The sequence below is a fragment of the Ctenocephalides felis genome, unplaced genomic scaffold (assembly GCF_003426905.1).
Source record: "Ctenocephalides felis isolate EL2017-DRISC unplaced genomic scaffold, ASM342690v1 CF-g0.4_SCAFFOLD_01170, whole genome shotgun sequence".
Classification (NCBI taxonomy): Eukaryota; Metazoa; Arthropoda; class Insecta; order Siphonaptera; family Pulicidae; genus Ctenocephalides; species Ctenocephalides felis.
In genome coordinates, this window is record NW_020537324.1 from 43,292,429 (window position 1) to 43,306,448 (window position 14,020).

Here is a 14,020-nt window from a genome sequence, read left to right on the forward strand (position 1 = left end):
ATTCTGATCAATGAAGTAATAAATTTCTTCTTCTTCCTTTCTTTTAATGTCACTAAGCTGTAGTTTTAGAGCAGTTTTCTTGCCACTATTTTAAAGTCTTATTTTTATATTCTAAATATAGTTTTATGCAATGGTGTATCATATCGTTCACTCTCATCTGTGTCCAGTTTCACTAATTTACCAGCTTTCTCGTTTCTTTTTGTATTCACATGGCTCAACTGCCATGTATCTTATTTTTATATTCTATTCATATAGAAAATATAGAAATAAATATAAGTTAAAATAAGCTGTATGAAAATTTGCCCTACTACATTTATAATATTTATATGTTGAGGCTCTCATTACAAGATAGCCATATTCCTATTATACATACATACGTATATAACATTTCTTCATAAAATCATAAATTAAACTGTAACATACATATTTGTCAATGTAAGTAAATTAACAGGTTTCTGCATATCAAATTATCTATACAATATATTTCATGTACATGCTCGAAAAACTTTCATGATTGCACTTTATTCTGATCAATGAAGTAATAAATTGTCGATCTTCCTTTTAATGTCACTAAGCTATGGTCTTAGATTTATTTAATTAGCAGTTTTATTGTCACTATTTCAAAGTCTTATTTTTATGTTCTAAATATATTTTTATTCAATGATGTATTATATCTTTCCCTCTTATCTGTGTCCAGTTTTGTTAATTTATCTGCTTTTTTGTTTCCTTTGTACTCACATGGCCCAACCTCTATGTGTCTTATAATTATATACAATTCATATAGAAAAAAATTGAGTGTTCAATTCACATTAGGTCAAATTACTTTTGTGTTAATATATTGAATGTTTACACATTTATTTTTAATAATAATACAATTGAAGAACAAGCTAGACTTTGTCACCGTAAAATGACATGTGTTAATTTAAATTGTGTTATTTTGAAAAGATCAACTGCAATTTGTAACAAAAACAAATAATAAATAAAATTTAAAACTGATTACTGTATATGATTTTCTATTTGTAATTCTAAATATTAATTAATATGTTCAGCAGGTTCTACGGAGTTTCAAGGAACTACACCGGGCAAGGAAATCAGTTTTTGCTGGAGATGATGTAGCTTTGAAAGCTTGTAGAGATAAAATTAATGAAGGATTCTTTAAAAAACAAACATGTAACTAATTCCGATTCAATAAATGAACTTTTAGTGTTTGCAAATGCTGTAGCAAAAGAATTACGCCAGACTGTAATACAAGCTAAAGAAGTTAGCCCAGGAAAATATGGTAATATATAACCTGATTTTGTATATGTTAAATTGCTTAGAAAAGTAATTAATTTTTATATATATTTACAGAAGCTAGAATAACAAAAGATACTCAACTACTTGATAATGTAGAATTTAAGCTTATGCCCGATGAAGCTTACAAAGTTTCGCCTAAATCAAAATGCAAGAAAGATTAATATATTGATGTACTGTAAAATGTTAGACTGAAATAAATTAGATTGTATTTAATTTAAAGGAGTTTAATTTTTCAAAATTCTTTAAATTTGTTGATTTGTATAAACGGAAGTGAAATTCCATTAACGTTTTAATTTGAATTTGAATATTTATTTTCTGCAAAAGAATTATGATTATCGGGTATGATTATGTTTAAATTACATATAAAATACTAAATTAAATTCAATATATAATACTAAATTTTTTTATTAGTCGTTAAATTTCTTCTCAAGTAAATAATTTCCTGAACTTTATGGAAGAACAAGACATATATTTATAAATAATTTTTAATAATTAATGAAAACTCTAATTTTATAAAAATTTGACCCTTATTGACCCTAAAATTTGTTGTTATTTTGGCATTAATTTGTTGGTTTGGTATATATGTGTGTATATATTAATATTTTTGTTGGCTTGGCAGTTACGGCAGTAAAATCAGTTTCAATTACCATTAAAAAACAGGTTGAATTTTTAAAGCTATTACATTTTCAAATATATAAATACATTTTTTTCAGATATACTAAATTATGTATAATTTTGCTAATTATGAAAAATATGATACATAATGACTTTATCTAAATTATCTTTACTGGCGTTTTTTTCGAGGTAGAATCGCTACTAATTTTTATTCAGCGTTAGGTTTTCGAAGTTCGGTCATTTTGGGGTGTTTCATTTTTATTTTTATTTTTTTTATCTTAGAGACTGAGATAAATGAATTGCCAAACCAAGAATTCTCTAATAAAGAACTGCTTATTGCAAAGAAGATGAAAATAGTGACCTGACCGTTTATAGAAATCTGCGAAAAACAAAAGTTAAGCCACCACAGAACCTGATGGTGGAAGATGTTTTAATGTGCCCCAAAAATTAGCTACAGATATTAATTTCTCTCGTTCTTTACCAAAACCGGCTGAATCGTTTTCAAAAGTTTAAAATCCATTCAGTATATCTCGATGAGATGTAGCGTTTATCAGTTTTGCGCGACGATTGACCAAGCCATTTCTTTGTAATTAGCAAAAAAGTGTCATTTTTTTGTCTACATTTTAGCTCACAATCGTGATTATTAAAAAATTCAAATATTCGAAAAACATTATTTGGGAATCGTGCTGGACGAAGATCGGCCAGACCGTTTCTTCGTAATGAATTGTTAAAAAAATACGAAGAATTCTAGAATGAGCTGCTGATATTAGATTTTCAATAATATGTAATAAAAAAATTGTACAGAACTTTAAACACGTTTTTCTCAAAATAATGTTTTTAAAATCGGTGACCAACATAACTCGAAAACGCTTAAATCAGATTATCCTCAAATTTTAACAGGATTTTCTTGAATATATTTTTTAGTGATAAATTGAGTGACTTTTCCTATCAGATAAATTTTGGTTTTTATGAACAATTTGAGTTCAAAATTTCGACAAAAAATCGATTTTTTTAAAGAAACCGTTATTTTGCCAAAAATTATTATTTTTTTTATTTCTTTGATTAATTACATACTAGATTTATCATTTCTTTAGTGAAATCTTTTTGGTTTTTCAAATTCAGATAAATTAATTACTGCAGAGATAGAGTGGTCACTGCAAAACGTGTTTTTCGAGAGGTGCTCCCGCAGATTTGCTGTAGCTTTTTTTTAAAAAAATATTTTTACCTATAATTATTTTTAACAGGATATGCCTTTATGTGTATAAATTTTTGTATCAATAGATTTAATAGTTTACACAGAATTTTTTTTTAGAAAAATGACTTTTTTCGGTCGATTAATTGCGTATATAACCCCTTAAAGCAAAATGCCACTTACAATTGGTCTAATGGACTTGAGAGTTGGGTGCTGTTTAATTAGAGGTTGAAATTTGAAGTAAACTATTGGTACACATTCTTGTATGCTATTATATTTATAATATTTGTATGTTACAATTAATTCTGACTACAAATAAATCTGAAATAAAATTAGAAGAGCTAAATTAAAATACGATACATATACACAAATATCGCAATGAAGGCGTTTCTACCAGTAACGTCTGCATCTCTTCCTTCCTGGTATTTTGTTCATAGGTCCGTATGTTGTTCTAGCATCAAGATGCTATATAATATGTGTATGTATGTGAAGGATGTGGAAATGCAATTTCACTTTACGATCAATCAAACTGAAAACCGACTGGATAAGAACGAATTTTCCTAGATTTTCACGAAAAAACCCTCGACATACTTATATACATACATTCTTGCGTAGACAAACCAACACTGGCAGCATAATATACAATACATAACAATGAGCGAATACAAGACTGTTATGTGCAACCTGGGTGTATGTGAAACGTGAACCGGTGTCTGCCGAATTTATGTCATGTTTATGCCGTTGTATACTTTTGAGATATGAGGATTTTTTGGCATTGAGCATTCCACTGGTATCAAAACTTGGCCCAGGAAATAAAGATCCACGTAGACGGTTTTACTGCTTTTAAAATAAAGATTTTATGAGAGATACTTTTTTATATTAAATTAGATATAATTTGAATTTTACTACTCATTGAGGTGGAAAATCTCTTCTATGTACATAAGTTTATATAGTCAAGATACCAATGAAGTGTGTAATTATAATAATTGAAGAGACCCTGTGCAATGTTTATTGTAAAAGTTATTAGTTACCCTGAACATAGCTACTCTTTATATTTCAAAGGACCAGATATACTTTTATTAACTTCCATACTACCATATGGTAAGTTATAGTAATGGGCCGAAAATCAAAATTTTTTTTTCTTGTTACAATTTATTTTTGTTAATCCAGACTTTAATGTCATATTTACAAAATTGATATGAACAAAAAAAAACTAAAATACAAAAAAATGCAATAAATTGAATATAAAATGTAAAAAGTTAAAATAAAAATAAAATAAAAATAGTAATACAAAAATAATAACATAAATGAACTAAGACGTGATGATGTATGCCGCGTACTACGTCAGGGCGCGTGCAGACATTGGGCTAGGTGTGAAAATCGAAAATGAAAATTTTTCCATATTTTCGCGTTTCAGAGGTTTCTGAACATTTCAACATACCTCAGAAAAAATGGATGCATGTGTTTGTGTGCATGTGTGTAAACAATTTTTCGTCGACGATTTCGGGGGTATGGATTAACCGATTTGAAAAATTCAAAGAGCAATCGATTTCTATTGATGGGGAGATGTGCTGCTCAGTTTTTGGCAAAGGCAAGTCCAGCCGTTACTGAGATACGGAGCAAAGAGTGCAGAATATAGAAACCGAGTTTCTGAGAGAACGGAGTGTCCAATTTGAATGACTTAAAAATAATTTATTTGTGTTAGCAAAACAATTGTTTTTTGAAAAAAAATTATTTCATTTTTTTACAGGATTTTTTTTTTATTGTATACCAAAAATAATTCAGATACTAATTTTAATTTTGGCTAAAGTTCTGAAGCTCACTTATATATTTTTTAATAAATAATTTTAACTTTGTAATTAAGTTTATATAATTTTCATAAATATTAAAAAATGTTACAGTGTTTATAATAATTTAAAAACGTTTAATATGTCTCGATCATTTCGGTACGGTACGGGAAGTTCCAGCAGTTTGCTTTAAGGCAAGATGTCATACACCACTAGTTATTATTTAGGCTATATCAGACCTTTAAAAATTCACTGAAAAATGATTGGTTTATAATAGTATTTATTTGTAAGATGTGTAGTAGTCGAGGTAAAAGTAACAAATGATAAATTTCTCAAAACTAGCTTAGTACCTAAAGATGTAAATCGTTTTATTGCTGTTGTGTAAAGGAGGTTTGAGGTATAATATTTATGAAGCAGGTGCAAATATTAATAATCATTTATTCAACACTAAATTATCATTTTTGAAGTAAAATTTCGTTAAGCGCGATTAGGGTGTAAAATTGTAAAAATGCAACGAAAGAGCGTTACGCTCGAGTTAAGTGCCAATGATTCGCTCTCGATGAGATCATTTCTATACGGGTCGATTGTGATTGGTCGTCGTGCCACGTGAGCGTCTTTGATTGTATTTGTACGTCACATACACGTCAAATAATTGTAGTAAAAATAAAATCAACATTATTTTTCAGAATTTGAAATCGATTATTAGTTTTAGAGAAAATGTGACTAAAAATGTTCCACTTATCGACATCATTCTCAATTGATATTGATCAAAATGTTTCAGATTTTTGAAATTGAAATGATTTTAACCATTTCTATGCTGTTAATTTAGATAACAATACATGAAAACTTTCATTGAGAAACTTTAAAGTCTCATAAGTCTTCAAATTGTGTATATATACACAAAGAATAAATTTATTTGAATTTGAATAACTGTAACCCAGAACCCAGATAATGGATTGTAACAACAATTTTTCTGGTAGACATATATGCTGTTTATAAAATATTTTTATAATATTGATACTAATTTATTGATTATTTCTGTCTCATATTGTACTCCAATGTATGATATTATCTTTATGATTCATTTGCCACTTACGCATAAACAATCCTTGTAATCACGTATTTAGATAAAAACCTTCAGACAGCAATGCCTTTCAAAATGAAAGTTTCACTAAGTGTCATATTTTCAAACATAAAATCAAAGTGAAATATAACAAAATTTGAAAAAAATTCGGGTCTAAAATAACATTAGAGCCACTTGTTTCCTTAAACTTTCCCGTGGCTTAGTGATTAGAGCTATGGGATTAGAGAAGTTTCAGGTTTGATACCGGCTATGCAAAGCAGTAGTAATCTTTTTTCACTTGAAAATAAAAGTAGCAATATGTTTTCTAGTGAAAATATCTTTTATCCGGCATTGGTGCATCCAATCAAAAGTCATCAGTACTAGAATTTCTAACAATAATAATTCATCAAGTAAAAATGGGAAACCGTTGAGTTGCCATCTATAAAATAAGTTATTGAGGTGGCGGAATTAGCTCATGTGTAGCGTTTCCGACTCACACGCCGAAGGTTCGAAGTTCGAATCCCCGGCATAATATAGAAATTCTGTTAAAAAATAGTTTGAAATAAAAAGTTAAAAAATAGTTTGAAATAATGTTAAAAATAGTTTAAAATAGTATTAAAAATAGTTTAATAAAAAATATAAAAAAGGTTTGAGAATAAAAATTAAATTGAATAGAAGTAATGGAAGTAATGAAGATGTAAGAAGATAGAAGATATAATGATAGATAATAAAAGAGAAGAAAAAAGAAGAATGAAGTTATGTTGATCAGTACATAGAATAGGATAGGATATATAAAATAAGAAAAAGAATAGGATTTATATAAGAAAAAAAAAAAAAGTATGAACATGAAGATTGTATTGAAATTGAAATATTGTAATGAAATTAAAATATGTTGTAGGTGGCTAAATGCTCGAGTAAGCGAGGCCAATAAAAATAAAAATAAAAAAAGTTATTGAGAAGTCAGCACAATAGCTTAAAGAACTTGTTAGGTGTTACTTGCTGAATTAAAGAGTAACTTATTTTTTTACCCAAATAACCTGTATGATTGGATTGAATTATCTTAATCATCCATATAGTGTTTTTATAATCAGAATGCCAAAATAAATCTCAAAATTCTGTGTTTACTGGAAAATGTAATATTTAGAACTAAATTTCACCATATTTAGAACCAAACTAGACATTAATACTAATTGTGCAAATCAAATTACGATATGCAAAATATCCGTTTTCTGTATCTTGACCTGTAAAGTCTTTATTTTACTAAGTCGATCAATATTTACTTTTAACTTATGATCAAAAATGCCAAAAAGGTTCCAAGCTAATATAGATGTATCTGCTGTTAATTGTTGGGCATTACTTAGCTTATAAAATCAATTTCGAAATTGATAGTGTTTCCAGCCTAATTTTTATGTATGTTACGTTTGACCAATAAAATTTTAACTAAATTAATAGAAAATCTAACAAATAACTGGGATCAACATAAAGTTGATGGAGAAGTACTTAATCCCGACATTTATGACTAGAGTATAAACAATGCTCTTGTCAGAAATAATTTTCTCGTTGTTGAAGTCGAAGGTCAAAATTCTGTGTTTATTGGATTGAAATGTAATTATAGATAATTTTGCCATGTTTAGAACCTTTCACGATATGCAAAATATACATTTTGTGTACCCTGATCTGTAAATTCTCTATTTTATTAGGTAAATCAACAATAACATTAGAAAATGATCAAAATGCAAAATTGCAATTTCAATCCAAAATTTCTGTATCAGTCTTTATTTGATAGACATTACTTAGCTTGTAAAACTTCACAAAATCAATATCGAAATTGATGGTGCTTTTAGCCAATTTTCTGTGTATGTTATGATTAACCAATGGAATTTTAACTAAATTAACAGAAAATCTAACAAATAATTAGCTAGCATCAACAAAAAGTTGATGGAGAAGTAATCCCGACATTTACGACTAGAGTATAAACAATGCTCTAGTCAGGAATAATTTTGTCGTTGTTTTTATTACACTCTGGATGTGACGTGAGACATTCACGTTTTACGTGAAACATTTTATGTTGGATAAAACTTTACACAGGAAAAATGATTTTGAAATTTAAGTAAAAATATTTTATATCCATACTCTATTTAGTTGTTCCATCACAATAACTGTTGATAAAATGAGCGATTTAAATACCAAATGAATATTCAAAGTCAAAGATATTTCATAACAAATCACCTTTGCTAGGTGAAGAATAGAATGCTGATTTTATATTATTTTGCATTTCAAAAAAGATTGTATATAAGAGTGTGTGCAGTATATATGCAAATATATGTAAGTTTTGGTACAAGTGAATCGATTTAGATTTTTCAAAAAACTCACAAGAGTCATGAGAACGTATCGAAGTTTTGAAGAGTTGTTTAGTTTTTGTCAATGTAAGTTTGTCGATATGTGAGTGTTTGATTTAGAGATTTAAAGAAAAATATTTTGCGAAATCCCATTTATGAGGAATATCAAATTATCGAATTTATAGTTTAAGTTTAAATCGCATGCATGTTTTTTGGTACTATATACTTCAGTAAGTTCAGTACTGCTACTAAACATTTTAAAAATTTACTTTAAAACTGCAAAAAAACTGAACTATTTTTCATATTATTTATTTTATATTAAATTTATTTTAAGAAAAACGCTAAAATGTTGATCGATTCTATTTTTTTGTCTAGAAAAACAATCGGATAAAAGTTCATGAAATAAATAATATTAAAAATGGGCGTAAGTGGCGTTGTGTCTCAAGAAATGATGAATCAACTTCCCAATATGCGTGAATAAAAATCATCAATAAGAAGTGAAATTTAGTTATTTAGCGATTAGCAATAATATTTTGAAGTAAAGGCAAAAAATTAGCATTTTTCTGCTAATTTTAAGAAAACGTTTTGGACGATGGTCCCGCAAAATTGACCAACGAGTTCTTTTCAAGTTTCATCAAATGAATTTTAAATTTTTGAAATAGGTTTAGCCGTTTTTGAGAACACATCAACAAAAGGAAAAATATAGGCTCACACATGTTTTTTTCCAAATTTAGTCTCAAACAATTCAGAATGACTTAAAACATCGAGAAAACATACAATTAACAAATCGGATTTCCTGGTGAAAACAAACTTTTTCTTTTGGGAAATCAATGTATTAAAAAATATATGACTTTTTGAACTTTGCAATAAAATTTTAAAGTCAATATTTTAAAAGAATTTCAAATTTAATTTTTAACAATCTAACGTTTTTGAGGTTACTGAATGTATGCTTGTGTGTGTGTATGTGTGTATACGTATGTGTATTGCGGATACAAATTTTCGTCGACAATTTAGGAAACACGAAGCAATCACGCCATGCAGCATCCACCACTATTTTTCAATAAACCTTAATAAATATATTCTTCTAGAATTAGTTTAAAGAAGGGGAAGAGCACATATTTGCCTTAGCAATTTGGACATACAATACTAATTTATATTTAAAATAGTTATAATTACAACAAATACTATTTTCCTGTCACATAATGTATTATATGTACTTCTATATATGTCATATATGAACTATTCTAAATATTAAAGCCAAAATTCTGGAACCAACTAACATGTCTTGAAAAAAAAAGTCAGTAATAATTATCATAACAACCATCATATAAGCGTAGTATGTATCCCAAATTGAAAGAATAATCTAAATAAAACGTTATAAGATCTACAAATTAATTTAGTACGACTTACAGAACCCTAATTCTTTGTACAATTTTTAACGAAAATGTATACCTTTTTGATAATAAGACATTTACAATAAATATTTCCCGTAAAATTGGTATATTTTTATAGCCACTGGAAAAATCCATCACAGAATCAAATCTCTCTAATTTGTTATTTAAATTTATACTCGGTGTTACTCGTGTTATACGTTGATTTAAAAATAAATCGTATTATACCGAGATAGGTTTTATAAATACATAAAGAGCATGGACCGAGAAAAACACACAACTTTATTTATTGAGACTGGCAAAGGGGGGCCTAATTCAAAAATTTGATAAACTCACGTATATACAGTTGTATTATGTGTATATATATTCACAAGTGAGCACATATCATGTTACCTGTAACCCTATTTCCAAACAATTTCTTGGAGCGACTGGAAATTGAGTTACCAAGATTCGACAACATACTCTTCTTTAGAGCGCTTCTACTATTTCATAGAAAGAATCTTTCCTTGTTGGAATTGCACTAGTGGATTTCCTAGATTATGAACTGCCTTCGAAGAAGTAAAGTACCTTCTATGTAACTATTATATATAGTAGCGAAAGACTTCATAAAGTTTGCTGTAACATACTTTGGTAACGGGTATGCAAAATAATACATTTAATTGTTAACAATAGTGATGAGCCATAATTAACTTGAAATATCAATACATGTACTAAAAATTAAATTGTATTAATATCTTTGCACTAATAGTTTAGCTTGAAACTAATCAACACTATTTTGTTTTTGTATTCCTATTTTATTTGATTTTTGAATTCTAATATTTCATCATTGTAATACCGCGATATCAACAAAGCATTGTAATATTGATTACCCAAGGCATATGTTTTGATCATCACAACAAATTATTTACAGTCAGAATCAGCTCAATTATTTACCAATTAAGCATGTGATTATGACTAGAATATTATGGATAAAGTTTTGAAATTTAATAATAAACTTTAAGTATTATTGCACATGGAGCGCTAAACTTTTCTTGTCTGTGAATGAGACTATGGACCAAAGAATATATTCTTTGGAAACCGACTGCTCTTACGGATTTCTAACTTACCTATATTTTGAAATTGAAAATTCAATATGTTACATGTTGAACATACTGAAAAATTAATAACACAATTCCAGCTTTAACAAAATTTATATAAGGCAAAAGTAAATTAAATGGTAAAGTTTTTTTAATTCAAATCTATTTAGTATAGCAAACGTATATTTGCAGAAAACCACATACCACTTTTAATTAAAACGTCAAAACTAGAATAATGCTATGATATTCAAATAAATATTATCCGAGATGATTCTCTGTTTACCACATGCACTTCTTTAAAAAAAGTACAAGTTTTGAAAGAAGTACGGGTAAAAGAAGTTTTTTTACCCGTAGTCTGAGTTATTGTAATCGTCCAAAAACCGAAATTGACAAGTTTTAAATACCTTCATGTTCTAAAGCAGTGATTCCCAAAGTGGGCGCCAGCGCCCCCTTGGGGGCGCTGCGGCCATTCTGGGGGGCGGTGATGGGCTTTTGTGTATTTAGGGGGCGATGCTCAGTTGTAAGGGGCGTTTGAAGCACAAAACTAAAAAAATATTATAATATTAATATTATATATAAATAAATGATTAAAATTAACACTGAATTATATAAAGATAATATTTTAGTTAAAGTTATTCAAACATATCTGCATAGGTGTATTAGTAAATACATCCATTTTAAAACTGTGCACCGCCAATTCTTGTTTCGCAAAAGGCTTAAGGGGGTTGTTCTTTTTTTATTTATTTTTTTTCGATTCTGAGATTTTTTGATATTATGAAAGCTAAAAACCTTAGAATTATTTAAAAAAAAATCATCTCAATATCTATTTTTTGACGAAGTTATAGATATATATATATCTCTATATGTATGATCCTCTGAAAGCGTTTTTTATCGCTCCGCGAGCTATTGTATGCCAGCTGCCTCTTTTTCATTATAATACCTCATGCACGTGACCTTTTTAATGTGTCAGCATCTTTGAACACCATGGTGTATTTAGTACATTAAATCAAATGGTGTATTTAGTACATTATATTAAAAACTTTAAATACGTTTTTCTCAAATTGACTTTCTCAATGCGGTGCTACAAATTTAAAAAAAACTACAAGTCGGATCGACTTGCATTTTTTTTTAATTTGTTCACCACTGCAATACCTAGTCCCTCTACCTCAAACAACTTGATAACATTACGCAAAAAAAATTTGCGAAGCTTCTCGTCCCAAAAAAGGCCATTTTTAACACTTTTTTTTTTAAATAGCTGCCATTTTTTTCCTTCTTGCTTTTTTTCTTTTATGTTGGTAGGGGGACTGGATTCAAACTTCTTCTTCAACGTAGTTTCGTTTTTTTTTGTTTCAGGCGATGCGCAACGGATTTATCTGTGGCACCGCAAAAGAGATCGATTTTGCAATGCCCACTTTGGCGCCCCTTGGTTAACAAATGACGGCGACAAAAAAAAACAAAACAAAAATATCTTAATATTCTATGATTTTGTAATTTTTGTTTAAAAAAAAACGCATGTCTCTATGATCAATACATTTCGAGAAAAACAAAAACAAATACCTTGCATTTTTTGTAACAAAAAAAAGAACAACCCCCTTTGAAAAGAATGGTTCATACGTTTCTTTGTGTGTCGATAATTTGTATAACTTTTCAAAAGCGTGTAACTTTACTTTTGTGAGAGATTCTTTAAGAGATTTTTTGTAAGAGATTCTGTAAGATTGGCGGATATATGATCATTATTTGTCGTGCTATTAATTATATTTCATTGATATCTACCCGTAACTGTCCACTCGAATGCCGCGTTTTGTAAAATATAATTTTGTAAAGTATAATTCTTTCGTTACCTAAAATTTCAAAAAACGTATCAATACCTATCAACATATCTACTTCGCGCGGAATATTTAAGTGTGAATCCAAAAGATTTAATCCATTAGGAAGATTTAGTTCAGAAATTTGGATTTGCTGCCCGGGTAGTAGACTCGATATTTTCGTAAGCACAAAGGCATTTATAAAGTACCATCTTCATTAAATATTTCTAAATTTGTAAAATTATTCGATTTCGTTGGAATTCCAATAAAACCGTGAAGCTTAAGGCTCGTGGATTGAGATTTAAAGCGTAATATTTGGAATAGCGATTTTGATATTGTATTAATTTCCGAGTCTAATTCCAATATTGCTTGAATTTTAACGCGACTCCCTTTATTACTTTTTGCGAACAAATTTACACATTAAAATTATAATCGAAATACATCGAATAACATCGCTTTTAAATTTTTAAAATTGGTTTATGCGTTTTTAAGCAAACATCGTTGAAAGTTCTAATTTTGACAAATGCCATAAAAACGATACCAATTTTTGCAAACTTTGACGAATTTTCAAAATTTAACTTGTCGTAGGACCGTAATATCTAAGTACCGTAAAAAAAAACATTAAAATTGTCTAAATAATTTCTTCTACTTATTAATTACTGCTACTTATATTAATAAAAAGACTTTATTACAAGAAAACGGCCCGGCCGATCATTACCAAAAACTAATCAGGTCGATTCCCAACCAATATGTTTCAAACAGTTTTTGAATTTTTAAAATCGATTCAGAATTGCGGGCTAAAACGTGGACGAAAAACTTCACTTTTCTGCGATTTACAAAGAAACGGCTTGGCCGATCATCGAACAAAACTGAGAAACGTTAGTCCTCATCGAGATACATCGAATGGCTTTTAAATTTTTGAAATCGGTCCAACCGTTTTCGAAAAAAACGTCGATTCACGGTAAAAAATCTGTTCACACACATTTATTACAAGAAAACGGCCCGGCCGATCATTACCAAAAACTAATCAGGTCGATTCCCAACCAATATGTTTCAAACAGTTTTTGAATTTTTAAAATCGATTCAGAATTGCGGGCTAAAACGTGGACGAAAAACTTCACTTTTCTGCGATTTACAAAGAAACGGCTTGGCCGATCATCGAACAAAACTGAGAAACGTTAGTCCTCATGGAGATACATCGAATGGCTTTTAAATTTTTGAAATCGGTCCAACCGTTTTCGAAAAAAACGTCGATTTACGGTAAAAAATCTGTTCACACACATACTGCTTTCCAATTGTTGGTCTCATTCGTTTCAGAAAGACTTGAAACGTAAAATTAGCGAATCGAATTTTTTGATGAAAACAAACTTCTCCTTCGGAAAGTTTGTAAGGGGGGCGCTGAGTAACATTTTTTCTGGAAAGGGGGCGGTAGGTGAAATAAGTTTGGGAATCACTG

General features: G+C 28.9%; 1 pseudogene; it reads left to right on the top strand.

Moving 5' to 3' along the window:
• LOC113367260 overlaps nucleotides 1-1,457 on the top strand; it is a 4,359-nt pseudogene extending 2,902 nt beyond the window's left edge.
• Nucleotides 1,458-14,020: the final 12,563 nt, after the last annotated feature.